This window comes from Mandrillus leucophaeus, unplaced genomic scaffold (assembly GCF_000951045.1).
Source record: "Mandrillus leucophaeus isolate KB7577 unplaced genomic scaffold, Mleu.le_1.0 Scaffold195, whole genome shotgun sequence".
NCBI lineage: Eukaryota > Metazoa > Chordata > Mammalia > Primates > Cercopithecidae > Mandrillus > Mandrillus leucophaeus.
This window is the reverse complement of record NW_012101976.1, coordinates 735,390-757,326: the sequence shown is the minus strand read 5'-3', so window position 1 is coordinate 757,326 and position 21,937 is coordinate 735,390.

The window sequence follows — 21,937 nt, the reverse complement described above, 5'->3', positions numbered from 1 at the left end:
ATGCCTCAGTATTTATTATCTTTATTCAAAAGCCCACTTCGACGATTTTTTTGGCAAGGGTCAGTGAGTGGTAATGCATCTTGGTCTTTCTATATCTACAAATATCTTTGTATTGCCTTCTCTCTGGAATCATAGCAAGTGTATCTAAAATATTAGATTCATAGTTATTTCTCCTGCTATTCCAATGGCTCACACTCCTCATGAAAGCTGTTCATTGAGTCTACGTGTCTTTCTTTATAGGCAATAATATTTTCTTCTATGCCAGCGTTTAAGATTTTTACAATACTTTTGGTTATGCAGTTTCACTGTGATGTATCTAGGTAGACATTTCATTTATCCTGGTTGGAACTTTCAGAGAAACAATGTGTTCTCAACTCTGGAAAATTCTCCATAATGATGTCTTCAATTTTTTTCAGTTCTGTTATTGTTTTTGTTCACTTCTGGGACTCCAATTAGATGCATGTTGGAGCTTCTCACTCCTTCTTGTTTCTTACTTACCCTTCTTTTATTTTTTCCCTTCTTTAGTGCACTGTGGATGAATTCTTCAGTTATCCTTCCTATGATCTCAATTTGGGTCCCATGCCCATCCGTGAACCAGTCATAGGATGGCCAGTTGTAGGTCACATGTCCACTCCAGGAGCTGAGCATGCTGTGGTCTCACCCATAGTGTCTGAGAGTAAGTAAGAAAAGGATGGCTTTTGAAAGGATAAGAGGAATGCTACTACCTCCAAAAGGTAGAATGACACTGGGCAGGCAAAAACAGGGGATGTTCACTGCAAATATGCTGTGTTCTTGATCTAGATTTTTCTTCTTTTAATAGCCTCTCCTCCCCATTTCTTTTTGCCCTGATGAGCCCAGAAAGGGTCTGTTTATTGTTAAAGATCCTGGACCGAATGAATCAATCTTAAATCTGTGTGATCTGTTTCTTGCATTATATTATTGGCTAATTGCTGGCCTCCTCTGCCAGACTATGCTGTCTCAGCTTTGGAGACTGTTTCTTCATACTTGAAGCTAAAATACAGCATAACAGGTTATGAAGATCCTGAAATCCAATGTAATGCAAACAAATACAAAAGGAAATCATGTGAAAGTTTCTTTTGCTTATAGAGTTAAGGGGCTTCTTGGGAGAACACATTGTAATGCCTCAAGCTTGTCTCAAAGGAGTGCTCTCCAGCCAGGTTTGTAGAGATCACAGAGATCCACCTTCCTACATGTGCACAGGATGGAAGATTTTTTTTTCTGGGATGCAGTAGCACTACCTCAGCTCACTGCTACCTCTGCCTCCTGGGCTCAAGCCATTCTCTTCAGTAGCTGGGACTCCAGGCACACTCCACCACACCTGGCTAATTTTTTTTTATACTTTTTTTTTGTAGGGACAGGGTTTTGTCATGTTGCCCAGGCTGGTCTCAAACTCCTGGCATAAAACAATGTGTCTGCCTCAGCCTCTCAAAGTGCTGGGATAACTGGTGTGAGCCACCATGCCTGGCCAAGGTGGAGGACCTTTGATGACCATCTTACCAGAGCCATTTGTTGTCCTTGACATCGTTGAAAAATCGGTCATCTGGACATTCATCAGGCCAGTTCAGCCTTCCTGGACTTTCAGTTTAAATGCCCATTTTGAATGGTCTTAGCTTTCTAATTTATCTCTAGTAGAGGGTTTGCTAAATTCTTCCACACAATGTAAACTCTAGGAGAATGGAGACCTCTGTCTTGTTTCCTCCTGTTCTTTCAGTGTCTAGAAGAATGCCTGGTAGAAAGTGAGAGCTCAATAGACACGTGTTGATGGAATGAAGAGAAATCTAGCCATAAGTAGTTATCAGTGAGGAGGAGGTGGGGAATTGGCAGAGAAGTCTTCTGTATTAGCCCATTCTCACACTGCTGTAAACAACTACCTGAGGATGGGTAATTTATGAAGAAAAGAGGTTTAATTGACTCATAGTTCCACAGGCTTAACAGGAGGCATGACTGGGAGGCCTCAGGACCCTTACAATTATGGCAGAAGGTGAATGGGAAGCAAGCCTCTTCTTTGCATGCCGGCAGGAGACAGAGCAAAAGGGGATGTGCCACATACTTTTAAACCATCAGATCTCATGAGAACTCATTCACTGTCATAAGATAACAGCAAGGCAGAAATCCACCCCCATGATCCAGTCACCTCCCACCAGGTCACTCCTTCAATTTGTCATGACATTTGGGTGGGGGCACAAATCCAAACCATATCACCTTCTCATCAATTAGCTAGGCCAGCGAGGAAACTAAAGGATAATTGGTGTGCAGATGTCTGAAGCATTCCAACAACTTTCCCCTTATATCCCTGGAGAGGAACAAGGTTCGAGAGAGGATTTTACACCTCCCTGGTTGTTTTTGCACATCATTGAGGTCTATTTCAACAATAAGCTTCTATAACCTCAATGAATGTTAACAGTCTATGAGTGTCAATTGACCCATCTGTAAAATGGGGTTCATAATGGTGTTGACTGATAAAACCTTTGGGGAGCAGATTGAGATGCATGAACCTGCTGTTTGGGGGCTGGCAAATAGTGATCTTTACAGTGTGTGTTGTGGAACTAAGTTTAGTAAATGCTCGTGTTTTTAGGTAACACCCTCTATGCCCATATGAATGGTCTTGCTGGTTGTGAATATGGGGAAGAGGGGATACTTTCATCTTACTGTATGTGTTACTATGTGACAAACTTCAAGACTCTGCCATGTGCATCATGATGTCTCTTAAAGCTTGCCTTCCATTGTGTCATCTGGTAAATAGTTACTAAGTATGTCCTGTGTGCTGGAGTTGATGCTAGGCACTAAGAAGATGATGAAAAAGATGCCGGGTCTTTGCCCACATGGCATTTACAGTCTAAGGCGTGAGAGGGATATGGAGCAAATGATCCTATATAATTGCAACTTTGTTATGAAAGAGAGGCACAGGATACTCTGAGGTATTACAGGACGCATAACACAGGGGCATGGAGCTGAGTATGGGGTAGGGGCATTGGGAAAAGGCTTTCTGGAGTATATGATATTTGAACCAAGGCTTTTTGAAATATGTATAAGAATTGGCCATGCAAAGAGGGCAGGGAAGAGCTGCTTAGGGAGAGGAGCAAAGCCTCTGAGTTGGGATGGAGTTTGGTTCATTGGAAGGTCGGCAGGCGTCTAGGAGAACTGGAGCCCAGAGGGCAAACTGGGAGTGTCACGAGGCAAAGCCGGGGTTCAAATATCACAGACCATCCTCGTATATCCTTCCAAGGATTTTGGTCTCAATCCTATGAGCCGTGGAAGCCTTTTTAAAGATTTTTAGTGCACAGATGTTTTAGTGGAGAGGTTAATGCATAGACTCTTGTGTCAGGATGCTTGCGTTTGGGTTTCGGCGTAGCCACTGAATAGGTTACTTAACTCTCTGAGCCCAGTTTTCTCATCTATAAACTGGGGAGAATGTCTTTATTGCATATGTTTTTTTCATAAGTGTCAAACGTCTGTGTGTATTTATGTGTGTATATGTATGTGCATATGTATTTACATGTGTGAATATATATGTCTACATATTTAATGTGCAACCCATGATGTAGGGATATTATTATCTCCATGTTATAGATGACATGCAGTGTATGCATGGCTTACAAAGGTGCTTAGCATACTCAAAATTTACACTAATCATTATGTGAACTATTGCCATTATTATTATTATTATTATTATTATGATGCCCAGTATTATGTCCAGGTTAAGCACCCTCAAATCCTTACATGGATGCTCAGATCTGTTCTGCCTTCAGAGATTAGAGCAATCTGAATGGTGTCTTGGATTGACCTGGTGAGGTTTCTAAGTTCTTATTAGCCACCTTGAACTGCTTGTTGGGCCAGTACAGAAGACTTGGGGCATGTCCGCTGAGGACATGGCAAGAAGAGGTGAGGTCCCAAATGCAGAGACATTTAGTACTCCAGATGGAGGAGGACAGGAATCACAGTTGCAGAAGCTGCTGGATAAAACAGTAATAATTTGGATAAAACTTATGCAAAGAGAAGCCCCAACCAAACTCCTCTGGAGGAACTCTGGAGCCTAATCCATCACTAGAAGGTAGAAATTAAGTACTCGCTGCTTATCTCTCAGAGAAGAGTAGCACACAGAGAGGCCCTGGGGGTCTGGGGGTCACCACAACACTCGGGGGGGGTGGGGTGTGATTTATTAGAATGTGCACAGCTCTGTTGGCTTTTTGTCCTTTGAGCAGTGCTGGGAGCAAACCAGGCCCAGCTACTTTGCATACTAATAAAGATTGGTGCATGTAATTATTCAGCAGTCACACCGTTATTCCTCAGAGATAAATCATCCCTGGTTTATTTACCCTTCTTCCCTCAAGTTATTTTAAGTTGCTTTTAATGCACCGGATCTCAAGTTGAGTGGAAGTAGCCAACTACTTGAGTTTTTAAGACGTTCTGAGGTGGCTAGGGTTCCATTTGGCTCTACTTATATTTTGGGGGGCTCTCCCAGGACCCCTCAACTCCATCCTCAGCTTGATCAGGTTACTGTGTATGCTCTGGCAGCACATATAATGACAGGGTGAGTTGACCAGTGCCAGGACCCCCTTTGAGTTGTTAGGAACTTTTGGAAACATGGGGTAATTTGAATTAGGACTGAGACTTATCTGGCTTCTTACATCATGGGGATTTAACTACCCTTCTTCAACCAAAAAGTCATATGGGAATGAGGCAGTGGGAAAACCTGCTCATCCCCAAGGGCACATGTGTAGATCATCTCTTCCACCCAGAATCTCTTCTTCCAGCCCATTTTTGGCCCAATGGTATCCATTTTGCAAAACCAAATATGTAACCACACATCATATGTCGTTGAGGAGTATGCCAAATTATTAGTAAAGATACGGTAAAATAAATCATTTGGTTCCTGCAACCTTTGATCTTTGTCCTTGAAGGCTGTCTTCCTGTCTCACATCATGCTCCATATTCTTTCCATCAGCACCAAACCCAGCACCATCCACATGTTAATAGATCTCTTAGATTTGTTTTTATTTTTTTAGTTTCAGACAGGGTCTTGCTACCTTGTCCAGACTAGGGTGCAGTGGCATGATCGTTGATGACTGCAACCTCGAACTCCTGGGCTAAAGCTATCTTCCCACCTCAGCCTCCTGAGTAGCTGGGACTATAGGCATGCACTACCATGCCCAGATAATTTTTTAATTTTTTGCAGAGATGGGGTTATCACTACATTGCCCAGGCTGGTTTCAAACTCCTGGGCTGAAGCAAGGATCTCTCAGCTTTTAATGACCTCTGTAATCACCAGCAAAACATTGACATTAGTACACACAATTTGTTTTTTGGACTAACAGCAAAGAAAGAAACATTCAAAGACAGAGAGGAGGCATCTGATAATCAGTGTAGGATTATTAAGTGACTGAGCAATGAGGAGAGAAAGAGATGAGACCTGACTCATAGGACCTCTGATCATCCCAACAAGGGGATGACAGAAGCGAAGCAGGTGGGCTTTTCGGGATGACAAGATCACTCTCTCATTCACCTGGGACTCAGTATCTGTGTGCGAGGCCTCTTGGCTTTACTTATCATCATATCCCTAGTGCCTAGAACAGTTCAGCGGAAACACAATAGGTGCCTGATAAACGTTTGTCAGATGCATGAATTTATCATGTTGCTTTCTTTCTTTCTTTCTTTTTTCTTTTTTTTTTTTTTTTTTGAGACGGAGTCTCGCTCTGTCTCCCTGTCTCCCAGGCTGGAGTGCGGTAGCCGGATCTCAGCTCACTGCAAGCTCCGCCTCCCAGGTTCACACCATTCTCCTGCCTTAGCCTCCCGAGTAGCTGGGACTACAGGTGCCCGCTACCACACCCGGCTAGTTTTTTGTATTTTTTTGTAGAGACGGGGTTTCACTGTGTTAGCCAGGATGGTCTCGATCTCCTGACCTCGTGATCCGCCCGTCTCAGCCTCCCAAAGTGCTGGGATTGTAGGCTTGAGCCACTGCTCCCAGCCCTCTTTCTTTTTTATTGAGACAGAGTCTTGCTCTGTCGCCCAGGCTGGAGTGCAGTGGTGTGATCTTTCACTGCAACCTCTGCCTCCCAGGTTCAAGCGATTCTCTTGCCTCCACCTCCTGAGTAGCTGGGATTACAGGTGCATGCCACCTCGCCTAGCTGATTTTTGTGTTTTTAGTAGAGATAGGGTTCCACCATGTTGGCCAGGGTGGTCTTGAACACCTGACCTCAACTGATCTGCCAGACTCGGCCTCCCGAAGTGCTGGGATTACAGGCGTGAGCCCCGGCTCCTGGCCGTGTTACTTTTTTCTTTTTGTTTTTCTTTTTCTTTTTTTAATGATTTTCTCTTTGAACGTTCCGAAAGTTACCAAAATGGGTACAGGTGAGGAATTTGGCCAGTTTAAACATGTTTCCTGATGTAGTGTGTCTGGAAGATGAGAGTGGAAATATAGTTCAAACCAAGCTGATTTCAAGGTGTTGATTGCCCCAAATCGCCAAGCACTGCCTTGCTTCTTCTTTAGCAGGAAACCTGCCCTCTTATTTCCCTGGTGCTCTACCGTCATTTGTGCTGGGTGAGTCATGATGGAAAGAGGGTTTAAAACATAGCCTGGGTGGGAGGGAGTTAGTCATTAAAAATATATCTTCTCTGGGAGTTTGTTTTTAAAACTTTGGACTAGAAAATATGTACAGGAATGTTTGGCTTTTAATAATTAAATATTGCATTGTTTTAATTTTCTCCAGAGTGTCTCTCTGGAGGAAAATAAAGTTGCAAATCCAATATTTATGTCTTTCCTAAAGCACTGGTTGCCAAATGAAATGAGTTTTGCTATTTTTTTTCCACGATGGTTGATTTGTCTCCAGGGGGCACCCCTTTGAATTTGCAGGAAGGGCTTAATGTTTCATGAGAATGGGGAGGAGTCCCTGGAGCAGGGGGCAAGAGGACATGCGTGTTTTTGGTGTAGGAGGATACAGAATTTAGGGTGGGGTTCCTCCAGCCCTAGCGTAAGCCCACTCTGTAGTTGGCCAGCGTCTTACCTTCACCTCACTCCACTTCACACACAGTCCGTTTTCAGCAGGGAGAAGAAACCAAGCATCCTGCGTAAAAGCAATTATTTGTCTGAATGCTTGAGGCCATCTCTCTCTCTCCACCTTCAGCGGAGCACCCACCCAGGGGTGTCCAGACATGTGGGAAAAACACATGAGAAACACTCAGATGGCCAAGTCAGGATTTGGATTTTTCACGACTCTCCCATTCCCAGACAATACAAGTCTTTTTACTGGGAAGCTTCTCTTCATGAGCCCATGAGTAGGACTCACACCTGTAACTCTCATTCATCCAAGCCGTGTTTAAACAGAAAGAGGAAGGCAGGGACTCGGCTGCTCTGCTGTGTGCAATTGGAATCTCTGGGCTTGGCTGCAGCTGTTTTGGGGAAAGAAAATTGCTTCTGTAATTTCTGCTTCTAATATGTTTGACTTTGTAAGTCAGTTCTTTAGGAGCCTCAAGGAAAAGGGTGTGCGTTTTCTCAGAGTTGAAGTGTTTTGTGCCAGGAATGGGGGACATGAGTGCCTTGCTCATGAAGGCAGTTGGACCCAGATGTAGTTTAGTAACCACTCAAGATGCCAGGTTGTAATTGGATAGCTAACACCTAAGTCTGCCATCTGCAAGGAACTCAGAGAATCATTGAGATAGGGAAATATCCTGCCTTCCCCCAACACTCCAGCTATAAATACAATATTTAAAGCGCAGTTTCCAGGGAGGATACAGCTGGCATCTAGTGTGGCTCTGAGGTTTGCTGGTGTTGAATCCTTGTTTGAAAACCTTAACTTCTATGAGCAGGAATAGCCTCATCTGTTAAATAGGAATGATACTAGTACCTTATTGGGTTCCTTGAGGATTAGGAAAGCCTGTGTAAAGGACATGGCCGAATACTTGCTGCTAAGACGCTTGACAAAGATTTATTAGGAAGGAAGTGGAGAGGTAGTTAAGAATGCCGTTGCAATCGGACAGACTTGGGTTCAGTTTCCAGCTCTGTACTTAATACTATTTGTGACCCTGAGGATGCCATTTCTAAGCTTTAGTTTTCTATTCACTAGGTAGGCACCTTGATACCCACCTCAGATGAAATTTGGCAATATATTCAAAGTGTTCATTACATGGCAAATTATTGTTGTTGAAAGAGAGAGTAAAAGAAGGAGGTTAGTTGCTCTCTGTACCAACCAAGACCCTTGTTTCTTGGGCTCTTCCTGGAATCTCTTATTTTCTGAAAACCCAAAGTAGTCAGACTGGAACTGGATGAACGGAGAGAGAAACACGTTATCTCCTGCACTAGAACTTGTATGACTTCATTCATTCCGTTCACTTAATTCATTTATTCATTACAATTTCACTTATTCATTTGGGAAATATGTATCAAGCAGATGAAGTGTGAGGCAGTATCCTAGGTATTGGAGATAAAGGACAAAAAGACATAGTCCCTCCTCTCAAGTTCATTTTAAGCTTCAATATACATAGATTCCTTTGATAATTCCATCAAAAACATGGTTTTTCTCTCAAGCAGTAGGGTGAGAGAGAATAATGTGTACAAACATTTAATTTATAATTTCAGGCTATTAGTAGATCTGCCTGCATCCAGCTGGATCTGTACCTTGCATCTCTTTGACTTCTTTTTTGCATATGTCATTTTTATGGAAACAGAATCCTATCTTAAGTAGCTGACCTCCCCCGCCTCAACCATGTGTCTTCCAGTTTCCAGGAGCTGGTATGGTTCATGGATACTCCCCCTAATATACAAACAGATATCTATTTACTCCACAACACATGCCACCTACCATTGGTTGTTCCAGTGGTATATCTGGCACAGGCTTGGCCAATAAGAATCCATCTCGGGGATATTCAAACTGAGCCTGGGAGGGGGCCATTTTTCTCTGAAAGAAGCAGCTATGAGATGAGAGGCTTGGGAGCTGCCATGGGCCACAATTTCTAACTTTTAGAAGAAACGTGTCTGTCATTATTGAGAATGAACCTAATTGTCATAGAAAAGGAAAGATGAGAGTGAGAACAGAAAGAGGAGTGAAAAGAAGAACAAGAAAGAGAGCAAGAGAGAACACGGGCCATGGCAGTGTTTGTGTCTCTTGTTTAATTTGTTCTTGAGACCCAACTGAAATATTTCCCTACTCAGGATTTGGATAGTCAACCCCATAATAGATCCCATGAGTCATCACGTTCTACTCTTGCCTAACCTTGCTAATGTTGAGTTTCTGTCTCTTGCAACCCAAAACAGTCTTGATGAATACAGCATCTGTGGATCTGTTTCTGGGCTCCAGTGAGAGATAGATTAGAAAATGGGCTCTGATGGCTTTGTGTAATCAGTGCCATGGTAGAGAACACAGGATGCCAGGCAGCATAGAGGATGGGTGCATAATCAGGAATTCCACAAAGAGTGGCTCTGTTGTGTTATTTTGGGAAGAGTAAGGAATGGTTCTTCTGTTTTTTGATCAGTGAGCATGTGGCTGAATATGACCTAATTGAGATGAACCAACCTGGCTTAGTCAACTGGCAGAATAATGAGAATTTAAAACACATTTTCATGGTGGGATGTTTTATCATTCACTTCCTTTCTCTTCCCAGAGTATCCTAGGGTGAGTCTTCAGCAAGACAAATGGATGATCTTGGCCTGTATGTGTCGATTGTAACATTAATCCATCTCTCATCCTCCCAGGCCTCCTTCTGACACTTCCTGTTTAACAGCAAGCCTCATTAGCTAGGTGTGTTGGGCACACTTTTCTTGCTGCATTCTTCCATAGGATAATATTATCTCCTTCATTCAGGAGTTGAAATTCATCTGACACCTGGTATTCTATGGCAGATATATAAAGTTCATTCAATGTGATCTTTACACTAATATCTCCCATTTATAAAGTCACTGCAATCTACTGGGTGTTGTATCAGTTTCTTTATACTTTTTACAGTTTCCTTTATTCTTCACAGTGGTCCCGTGAATTATGCATTATTGCCCTTTGTTTCAGATGAGTAGTTGAGAGATTAGGACACCTGTCCAATAGGTGCTGGGTCTGTAACTCAGGCTTGTTGAACTCTACAGTGTGTACGCTGAAGGGTTGTGACTCTAAGTGTCCATGTATCTTTAGCACCCTGGACAGCTCATGAATGGGCTGGACAAGACATCCAGGTTATCTGAAGATGCATGTGAGAGATTATAAGCTCCCACGAAATTCCTACTCAGAGACATGTGAGTTTAGAGCCAAGGGTTATATGACAGTGGATAGGGTCCTATTTTGTCACTTTGCAGATGTTGAAACTGAGGCAGCTAATTGCAGATCAGGTAACCCAATGTCATACAGCTTGCAAGGGCTAGAGTGTTGCTTGGCATCCATGCTTTTGTTTGTTGCTTTCACTGCACTCTCTGTTAAGTGTAGGGATGGCTGCCTTCTTCTGCTAGTGCCATTGACATGGGTCTCTTCATTTGCTGCTTTCCAGCCTTGCAAAGTTGCGAGCCTTCAAGAGGAGGGGAAGAGACTTTGCCGTGGCTGCTGCTGCTGCTGTGCTAACACAAGTGACAATGCTGCCCCAATTGTCTGTATTATGAGGGTGGCAGGCCTGGCACAGAGGTTCTCTCAAGGCAGCTCCCCAATTAATCTCTTCTTCTCTGATTAAGGCTCACGTCCTGTGATTGTTGTGGTTGAGGAGAGTTGGTGCACAGGATGTTTTAAAGAATTGCATGCAGTGGAGTGAGTGGAGGAATTTGGCGTTAACCATGCTGACATTGTCTGAAACATGATCACTTTGTGGTCCGGCACATCTGAAACAACATGGAGCCCATTACCGGCTCTGTGTCCCTGGGGACCCCTGGCGTTTGCTGGGCTTATTGGCAATGGTTGCATTTGTGTGCCAGGCAGGGCAAGAGCTGTTGTGGCTGCTGCAAGACCTGGGGGAGTCAGAAGGGGATGACGGGGCCTCTCTGTCTTGGTATAAGCAAGGAAAACATTAGCTTATGCTGTGTGTTAAGTTTTCCTTCACCAATTAAAAACATATTTATTGCAAAACCATCCTAGATCAGTTCTTGTGCCTGAACCTAGGGTAAGTGGGAAGCACAAGGAGACATGCTTCTGGACTCCTAGGGTGTTTGATCTGGAAGGGGAGAGAGTGAATAATCAAATTATTACAGTAATGAATGCATAATTGCAGACAAGAGAGATTCTCTGCAGGCATGGGACAGTTTATTAATTTGATATAGTAAACACTTACATAGCACTTGCCCTGTGCATGCCATGATGCTAAATGCTTTCTAATAGTAACTCATTTAATCTGCAGAATAACTCTGTGAGGTAAGTATTGGTGTTAGTCATTGTTATCTACATTGCACAGATGAGAAAATGGAGGCACAGAGAGGTTAAGTCGCCCAAGGTCACACAGGTAGTAAGTGGTAAAGCTTAGATCTATACCTGTGTAGTCTTATTTCAGAGTTCTTGTCCTTAACCACTCAGGATACCACCTTTCAGCTTAGAAAATCCACTGGAGGACTTTGTCTCTGTCTGGGGTTTGGACAGACAGTGTCACTGTGAAGTGACATTTGGGGTGCGATTCAAAGAAGGAGGAGAAAGGCAATGAAATAAAGATCATTAGGTGGCAGGAACAATACAGACAAAGGTCCTGTGGTTGTAAGGAGCCTGGAAGATGTCCTGGGCAGGTTTGAATGAGATGGGACTGGGGAGGTGAACTGGAACCAAATCTTAGAGGGCATTGCATGCCTTATTAAGGATTTTTTGGTCTTTACTCTCAGGAAAATGGGAATTCATTAAAAGGTGGTAGGCAATCAGGTTTGCTTTTTGAGGAAGATTGCTGTGAATATGGACATCCATGTGAATCTGAAGGACCCAGCACTTGACAGGCTGGAGACTTTCCAGAAAATGATGATAATGATGATGACAAAAATAGTAACAGTCTGTATTTATTGAGTGCTTATTTAGGACCATTGACCTGCTATGTATTAGTTTGTTTTCACAGTGCTAAACAGAAATATCCCAGACTGAGTAATTTACACAGGAAAGAGGTTTAATTGACTCAGAATTCCTCACGGCTGGGAAGGCCTCAGGAAACTTACAATTATGATGGAAGGTAAAGCAGGCATATCTTACATGGTGGCAGGTGAGAGAGAGAAGTGAAAGGGGAGGAGCCCCGTACAAAACCATTGGATCTCGTGAGAGCTCACTCTCTGTCATGAGAACAGCATAGGTGAAAACTGCCCCCATGATCCAGTCACCTTCCACCACCAGGTCCCTCCCTCAACACCTGCGGATTACCATTTGAGGTGAGATTTGAGTGGGGACACAAAGCCAAACCATATAATGCTAAATCCTTTATTAGCAATACCTCATTTAGTTTTCACAACCATCTTCTAGGAGATTAGAAATATTGTATTTATTATATAGACAAATGCTCTAAGGCTTAGGGAATTTCAGCAGCTGGTTGGCATTGCAAACTGGCCTCTGCCAGGACCAGTTACTGGGCTCAGATCTGATTCCAAAGGTTTGGCTTTCATGCATGCTGATGAATTCTTATCTCAAGAGCAGAGAGAAGAGAATGTGAGGCCTCTCAGAGAATGACTGTTAGTGGCCGGTGTTCTAGGGGCTTTTCATCATCTATGAGCTCACTTAATTCCCATAAACAGCTAGGTGACTTACGTGTTATTTGTCCTGATGTGTAGTTTAGGAAATGGAAGCTCAGAGAAGTTGCCTGTGGTCACATGGTTCATAAATAGCAGAGTCCAGATTTTAACAGAGTCCAGATTTTAACCCAGGTCATCGTGCTGCAAGGAAGCCGGTGGTTAGATGATCTCAAGAAATTTCCTGGCTCCCTCTGATCTGAATTCCTAGTTTTTAATGCTACCTTTGCCAGATGCACTTGATTCCACCCAACTTCCACCCCCACTCCGTTTCTGTGCTGCAGAGTTCACGCTGTTTTTAGATATTGAGTAGTCATGTTTTCCTATGGAGATTGAACCAAGCTCCAAAGGCTACATCATGATTGGTCTCTGAGGACATCCTTGTAATACATGCTGATGGTTGGTTTGAGAATAGTGGATAAGACTTTGCTGTTGTCAGTGAGAGGTAAGGAAAAGTCTGTTGGGTAGGGGATGTGCAGAAAGTTTTCCTTTCCTTTAGGGAAGCATCCAAAGCATTTCTGTAGTTGAATGAACCAACCCTGAACGAACTTGCTTCTGGATTTCTTGTTCTGTGTGACCATACTGCCTTTTTATTTGCTTAAGCTATTTGGGGCTAATTCTTTTGTTACTTGAGCATAAAGGCACTTCAAATGATAGGCAGCCTTTTGGATTCATCCTCGGTAACCCTTGAGGGATGGGGGAGAGAGAAGGAGAAGGACAAGGAAGGGAGGAAGGCAGCCAGAGACTTAAGCACAGGGATGAGATTAAGGGGCCTTTAAGAGCTCTTCTTTCCATTTAAACCATAGAGATTGGTGAAACTTTCTCGTTTGATTGTTGCTGTTTTTGAAGTAAAATGATATTTCCCCTGTCTGAGCTAATCTGGGCTTTGGTCCCCAAATACCTTGTTGCTCTTTGTTCCCAAGGAGGGTATCTGTCCCTCCAAAGGATGCCTCTTTTAAGGTTCTAAAAGTCCAAAGCAGTTGATGTGGAAATGCCCAGATCTTTGATTCTTTAAAAAGGCACATTCTGTAAGGAGCTGCTGCCCACACAGCAGGTTACGGTTTTGTAGATAAGTTCTTGCCCTATGTCGTTGTGGTGTCTGGACACACAAAGTGCCCACAGCATCACAGAGAGACTCTTGCAACCTGCTCTCCTGTCTGGGACGTTGGCTTGGTTTTGCCCAACTCGATAAGGGCTGGAACTCTGAGGGCTTGACCATGTGGACGATGAGGTACAAAGACTCGATCTGCAGTGACCTCCTTGTTGGAAGTGAGGAGGAAGCCCAGATCATCCACGTCGCAATCTTCCAGTGACCTCTTTCTGGGAGACGTGGGAGATGTTCTGACAGAGCTCAGGTCTGCTGAGCTTTTTGAGGTTTTAGGAAGCTCACTCATAGGGCTTGTTACCTAATTAGGAGGTAAAGAAAGGCAATGAAATATGAGCTTATGCACTCCATAAATTCACTAGGTGACCTGGGTAATTTCTACTCTTGCATCATGACTCAATCAGGAGCCGCCTTGTGTTCTCTTTGCACAGAAGTGCGAGGGACTGTCTTGCGTTTCCACCATACCTGTCTATAAACATACTTGGGATACTTTGCAGTGATAGCCTCGGTTCTTCTCTCTTCTCTGCCTTTTGCCATGAGGCCTTGCTGTGCTCCCCCACTGTGAATCTGCACACAGTCATGTAACTTGCTCTGGCCAGTGGCTCAAGGGAGAAATAATGTTCTGATTCTGAGCTCAGACCTCAAGAGGCTCTGCCTGTCTTCACCCACTGCCTTGAGCTGCTCCCATCATGATGAGAAGAACCTCCCCATGCCAATGACTGGTCACTGGAAATGGATACAGAGAACATGGAATAGAGATGTGCCCAGTTGAAGCCAGAAGAGACCAACCAAAAGCTGGCCAGCATCAGACATGTGAGTGAGCCCAGGTGCATGGGCGGAAGTATTCAAGGACTTGCATGAATCCAGCAGAAAAGTCATAGTCAAAATCTGGCCAACCTGGGTGGGACCTTAGATGTGTGAACAATAAACCCTTACAATCAAACGTCACTGAGGTCGTGGTGTTTGTTATATAGCGTTACTGTGGCAATAGGTAACAGATACAAGAAAGATGTGCTTAGTAAAGGTTTTCATTTGTCGTCTCTGCAAGAGTATAAACTGTGGGTAAGGAGATAACAAAAGCCATAATAATAGGAAGAATTGTAATACTATATTGTACATACCATGCTGAGTGATTTATCACTATCATCAAATCAGCCTCGTAAGGTAGAAAACATTATCGTCACTGCATCACAGATGTGGGAATGGGGACTTAGAGGAGCAATGAGCCAAGGTCACATAGGCAGTAGATGTCTCAGTGACATGAGTGTCAAACACAGAGGCAAGCATAGAGTTGATGCTGAAATGTCTGTTGGATGAGTGAGTAACTGTACTTCCAATTGTGTTTAGTTTTATAAGCCTGAAGCAGATGAAAGTAAAATGGTGCATCTGCCTTAAGTGAACATAAATGAGAAGGATAACTTTTCCTGCTTCTCCAATCTTTTGCTGATGCAGCCTCTTTGTTTAGCAAATGCTCAGTACCTTACATTTAGCCATTTTGCCTCATTCCTTGGTAATGCATTAACACTAACCATTAGATTGTGGTTACAAACAAGAAAACATACCCTGTTGTGTGTGTTTTTGAAACAGCCCTATAAATCAGGTCTGCCTTATTTCAAAATCTAATTCAATTACAGAGAAACTATACCTTGTGGACGATTAAACTGTAAATTGTGGGTGTCCACTGGGTTCCTAGATTACTAATATGTTCCCTGCCATAACTCACCTCTGTCCCTACCATATATTGTCCATGCTTACTCAGGGATGGGGACATTCAGTTGACATGCACCACATCGAAGGATATTTATGGTGTATCTCAAACTCGAGATATCTTCTTCAAGGAGATACCGATACATCATGAAAACTCTTAAGATGTATTATGCTTCTCTAAGTGGAAAAGTCCAGTTGACTGATCTCTCTTTTTTTTCTTGCCAGTGCTCGGGTATTGGGACATAGAATGATGAAATGTGACCTTTCTTGTTTTCTGCAAAAATAATCTCCGTGCTGTCTCTTCTAGGTCAAGGCATGAAGGCTAAAGGTTTGCCTTCTCCGTGATGAGTTTCTCAGGAAAGCAAGCAATGTGCTGAGGCTGGGGGCAGCTTTGGGAGGTTTTGAGATGCCTGTGCCCGAATGAGAAGCCTGTGGCTGTGAGTAGGAGTGCTGGCTACAAGGGGTTCCTTTTACTGGCCCAAAGCAAATAGCAAGAGAAGGGGGTTTAATTGCATTTACTGACTCCCTGCTCCCTTAACAAATATTTGTTGAGTGGTGCAGTGTGCCAAGGCCACTTAATAATCATCACAGCATAGCTGTATTTGTCTAATTCTTCACAATTTATGAAGTGTCTAATAATTCTCTCATTTGTTCCCTATTTAAAAAAGCTCATGAAGTGCGCAAGGCAGGAATAATGATAATATTTTAAAATCACCAACGATGATGTCTGGTATTAATTTAGCAATTATTATACACCAGGGATTCGATTTCACATTTCACATATGTTTTTTCATTTAAATTTCACATAAACCTTTGGAAGCAGGTAGTAATATGGGGCTCTTCTATTTTTATTTTTAAACTTTTATTAGGTTGGTGCAAAAGTAATTTGTTTTCCATTAAAATCAGTGTCAAAAACTGCAATTAATTTTGTACCAAGCTAATAAGTTCAAGGGTGCAAGTATAGGTTTTTTGCGAATGTAAACTTGTGTCATGGGACTTTGTTGTACAGATTATTTCATCCCCCAGGCATTAAGCCTACTAGTTATTTTTCCTCATCCTCTCCCTCCTCTCACCTTCCACCCTCCGATAGACCCCATTGTCTAGGTGTCCAACAATTGCATGAAAAAACCTCAGCATCACTGATCATTAGAGAAATGCAAATCAAAACCTCAGTTAGATACCACCTCACACCAGTCAGAACGGCTATTATTAATAAGTCAAATAACCACAGATGCGGGCGAGGTTGTGGAGAAAAAGGAACGCTTATACATTGTTGGTGGGAGGATTGTAAATTAGTTCAGCCATTGTGCAAGACAGTGTGGTGATTCCTCAAAGATGTAAAGAGAGGAATACCATTCTGTCTTTAAAAAGAGAGCCGCAGTGAACATACGCATCCATGTGTCTTTAAAATAAAATGATTTGTATTCCTTTGGGTACACACCCAGCAATCCCATTGGAAACTGGGGCTCAAGGAAGCTCAGTGACTTGTCGCAGATTGCATGACCATCAGTGGCAGATTTTGGATGCAAACCCAGGACTCTGCCCCTAAAATGTCCAAGCCTGTCATCCCTGGTCACCTGCCTCCCAGCACTGGAGCCTGGATTTGCTGAGTTCTGCTAGAACTTTCCCCTTGACACTAGAATGAGCTCAAGAATTCCTCCTGGCATAGGAAGCTGTATTAGCAGCAGAAAACTCTTAACTCCTGTGATTTCCCCTCTATTTTCCTGCTTGGCTGTCAGAAATTAGAAATTCCTGGAGGTGCTTTTCTGTCTGAGAAGGTCAGAGGGTCTGATAGAAAGAGCTCAGTTTTTAAGGACTTCCATGAATCCAGCAGAAAAGTCGAAATTCAATATTATAATAATTTATAATCTCTTAATTTCTTATTATGGTTGTTTTCAGAAGGAGTTTCTTGTGTGATACGGCCTCATTCTTTCCTGTGAATTTATCCTTGCACTTCCACTTTTACTTGATTACCTCAATAAGGCCATCTATCTTTTTTCTTTTTTCTTTTTTTTTTTCCCAGGTTGGAGTACAGTGGTGCGATCTCGGCTCACTGCCATTTCCGTCTCCTGGGTTCACTCCATTCTCCTGCCTCAGCCTCCCGAGTAGCTGGGACTACAGGCGCCCACCACCACGCCCAGCTAATTTTTTGTATTTTAATAGAGACGGGATTTCACCATGTTAGCCAGGATGGCCTCGATCTCCTGACCTTGTGATCTGCCCACCTTGGCCTCCCAAAGTGCTGGGATTGCAGGCATGAGCCATCGTGCCCAGCCTATCTTTTTTTCTTAATAGGGATTTTAAAAAAGTTTACTTTCAATAGTTTTGAGGGAACAGGTGGTTTTTGGTTATATGGATGAGTTCTTTAATGGTGATTTCTGAGATTTTGGTGCACTTGTCACCCAAGCGTGTACATGGTATCCAATACGTAGTCTTTTATCTCTCACCCCCTCCCACCCTTTACCCTTAGTCCCCAAAGTCCATTTTATCATTCTTATGCTTTTGTCCCCTCATAGCTTAGCTCCCACTTACAAGTTCAAACATACAATATTTGGTTTTCCATTCCTGAGTTACTTCACTTAGAATAACTTAGAATAATGTCCTCCAGCTCCATCCAAGTTGCTGCAAAGGCCAGTATTTCATTTCAACACATCTCTCTCTCTAATAATTGGGAGGTCTTCGGTAACTACTAATAACAATAATTCTTGTTGGCAAAAAGATCTGGTACTACTCGGAGGGCCTCCCACAATCAGTGTTTTACTTGATCCTCACAACCACTATGTCAGGTAGATAGGTATTTCTGACCATCTGTTTACAGATGAGAAACTCCAGGTAGAAGGTGCTTGAGCATCTTTAGTTGAGGTGCAGATATATCCTTCTGCAGTCAATTGAATGCTTGATCATAATTCTTCACTCTTCTGGACAATGTTATGCATCTACACTTTCTCATGGTCTCGTGATGAGCAGAGTGGACTTCTTCACCTCTTGACTTTGATATTGGCCAGGTGACTTGCTCTGGACAATAGGGTATCATCGAATATGATGCACACAAAGGGCAGGCATTTCCTTACATTGGGGGCTTTCCTTCATGTGCCTCTGCCATTGTCGTGATCCTATTCAATAGCTGCTGTCCTTTAAGCCTGAGCCCAACAGATTCAGTCTATCTTAATAGAGACCAAATCAAGTAGTTATTAAGAATGCATGTGGAGCTTGCATGAACTCAATGTGCAATGAGAAGCACAACCAGACCTGAGGTCTGAAGCAGAGCTGCCCAGCTGAGCCCATCCTAGGTCATCCAGTCTCCAGCTGAGCCACAGACACATATGTAAGAATAAATGAGGGCTGAGTTAAGCCACTGAGTTTTGGTGTGGTTTATTATGCAGGTATTATTTTGATGATAGCTAACTGATAAACTCTCTTTAGATGTGAGCTCCATGAGGGCTGGGCTACTGTGAAACACAAGGCTTAGAAGAGACAAAAAATCAAGTACAGTTATTAAATGCATGGAGCATTGAATGAGACATAGTTGGATTTGATGCTGTTTACCAACGGTGTTGAACTTTCTGGCCTGGCCGGGCATAGTGGCTCATGCCTGTAATTCCAGCACTTTGGGAGGCCAAGGCAGGTGGATCACCTGAGGTCAGGAGATCGAGACCAGCCTGGCCAACATGGTGGAATCCCATCTCTACTAAAAGATACAAAAATTAACTGTGGCATAGTTGTGGGTGCCTGTAATCCCAGCTACTCCAGAGGCTGAGGCAGGAGAATCCCTTGAACCTGGGAGGTGGAGGTTGCAGTGAGTAGAAAGTGCACCACTTTACCCCAGCCTAGGTGACAGAGTGAGATTCCGTCTCAAAATAAATGAATGAATGAACTTTCTGGCCTTAGTGCCTCCACACATATAGTAAAAGAAAAACAAAAAACCAATATTCTCCGACTTCATAAGATTTCTGTAAGGAGTGACTGACATCATGTGTATAAGTGACTGGCAGATAGCAAGAAGTCAGTAAAAGTTAACTGTTATGAAGATGACATCAAGTAATATTTGTGGAATACATTTTATCCATTAAAAGCATATAACTCAATAGGTTTAGTGTACCTATGGAGTTGGATGGCTGCTACCCATACTTCATGTTAGAATCTTTTTGTTATTAACCACAATAAGCCTCCTACCCATTAAGCTGTAACTCCCCATTTTGCCCGCCCCTGCCAAGCCCTGGAAATTACTAATCAATTTTCTGTGTCTATGGACTTGCCTATTCTAGATATTCCATATAGATGAAATCATACCATAGGTGGCCTCTTACGCCTGTCTTTTTTCGCCGAGCATAACTTTTCAAGCTTCATCTCTGTTGTAGCATATGTCAGTACTTCATTCCTTTTTATTTCTGAATAATCCGTTGTATGGATAGACCCCATTTTATTTGTTTATCATTTGTTGGACATTTGGGTTGTTTTCATGTTTGGCTATTATGAATAGTGCTGCTACGAACATTTGGGAACACGTTTTTATGTGGACAAATGTTTTGATTTCTCTGGAATGTATATTTAGAAGTACAGCTGCTAGGAGGGGTGGTAACTCTTTTTGGCCCCCATGATTGAAGGAACCGCCAATCTGTTTCTGAAGCGGCTACACCATTGTATGTTCCCGTTCCCGCTCACAATAAATAAAGCTTCCAGTTTTTTTCACATCCTCACCAACGCTTGGTATAATCAGTTTTGGTTTATGTTCTGGCCATCCTAGTGGATGTGAAGTAGTATCTCATTGTGGTTTTGAGGTGTATTTCTCCAATTACTAATGATGTTGAACATTGTGTGTGTGCTTACTGGTCATTTGTAGGTCTTTTTTGGAGACGTACCTGTTCCAATTCTTGGTCTATTTTTAACTGGGTTATTTATATTTTGGTGCTGAGTTGTGAGAGCTGTTTATATGTTGTGGATGCTAGTCCTTGATCAAATGTGTAATTTCAAATATTTTCTCCCACTCTACAGGTTGTGTTTGCTGTTGCTATTATTAGCTAACTTTCTGAATGTTATTCTTTTCAGGGTAAAGTTTTAAAATTTTGTTAATCGCAGTGAAGCTACTTTTTCTTTAGTCGTTTGTGCTTTTATTGTCATCTATTAGCAAGGCTTTACCTAAGTCAAGATTGTAAAGCTGTATTCCTGTATCTTCTAAGACTTTTGGAGTTTTAGCTCTTGCATTTAGGTCTGTGGTGCATTTCAAGTTCATTTTTTTCTATGATGGAAGAAGGTTCAACTTCATTCTCTTGTATGCGGTTATCCAGTTCTGACATTGTTTGTTGAAAAGATTATTCTTTTCCCCTCGAATACCCTTTATACCCTTGTCAAAAATCACTTACTCATAAATAAAAGGATTTATTTATGGACTCTCAGTTCTAGTCCATTAATTTGTATAAATCAGTCCTTAGGCCAGTACCATACTATCTTCATTACTGTAGCTTTGTAGAAATATTTTAAATTGGGACGTGTAAGTCTCCAACTTTGTTCTTAGTTTTCAGGATTGTTTTGACTATTGTGAATCCCTTGTACTTCTCAGTGAATTTCAGAGTCAGCTTGTCAGTTTCAGCCAAAATGGCAATTGAAAATTTGGTAGGGATTGTGTTAAATCTGTAGACCAATTTGAGCAGTATTTTCATGTTAGTGTGTCTTCCAATCCATGAATGTGAATTTTCTTTTTCATTTATTTAGGTTCCTTTAAATTTCTTTGATCAATATTTAATAGTTGTCAGCATGGAAATTTTGCATTTGTTTTTTTCATGTTTATCCCCAAGTATTTTCCTAAGTTTATTTTAAAGTTTAAGTTTATTCTTTTTGATACTATTATAAAGGAAATTGTGTCCTTAGTTTCATTTTGAGTTGTTCATTACTAGTGTAAAGGAATACAGCTGATTTTCACAAATTAATCTTATATCCTGCTACTTTGCTGAACTTATTAGTTTTAATACTTGAGTGTGGGGGTGGACGTGGGTATGTGGGTGCGGATTATTTGGCTTTTCTGTGTTCAAGATCTTGTTGTCTGCAAATAAAGATATCTCTACTTCTTCCTTTCCAATCCAGATCCCTTTTGCTTCTTGTTCTTGCCCGATCCCCTTGGCTTGACCCTCCAGTATAACGCTGAATAGATGAGATGACGGTACCCATCCTTGTCCCTCATCTTAGGGGAAGGCATTCAGTCTTCGGCCATTGCGTATGATGCCACCTGGGAGTGTTTTCATAGATTCCCTTTATCATTTTGAAAAAGTTCTCTTATGTTCCTAGATGGTTGAGTGTTTTTATCATGAAAGGTTGCTGAGTTTTGTCAAATGCTTTTTCTGCATCTATTGAAATCATCGGCCGGGCGCGGTGGCTTAAGCCTGTAATCCCAGCACTTTGGGAGGCCGAGACGGGCGGATCACAAGGTCAGGAGATCGAGACCATCCTGGCTAACATGGTGAAAC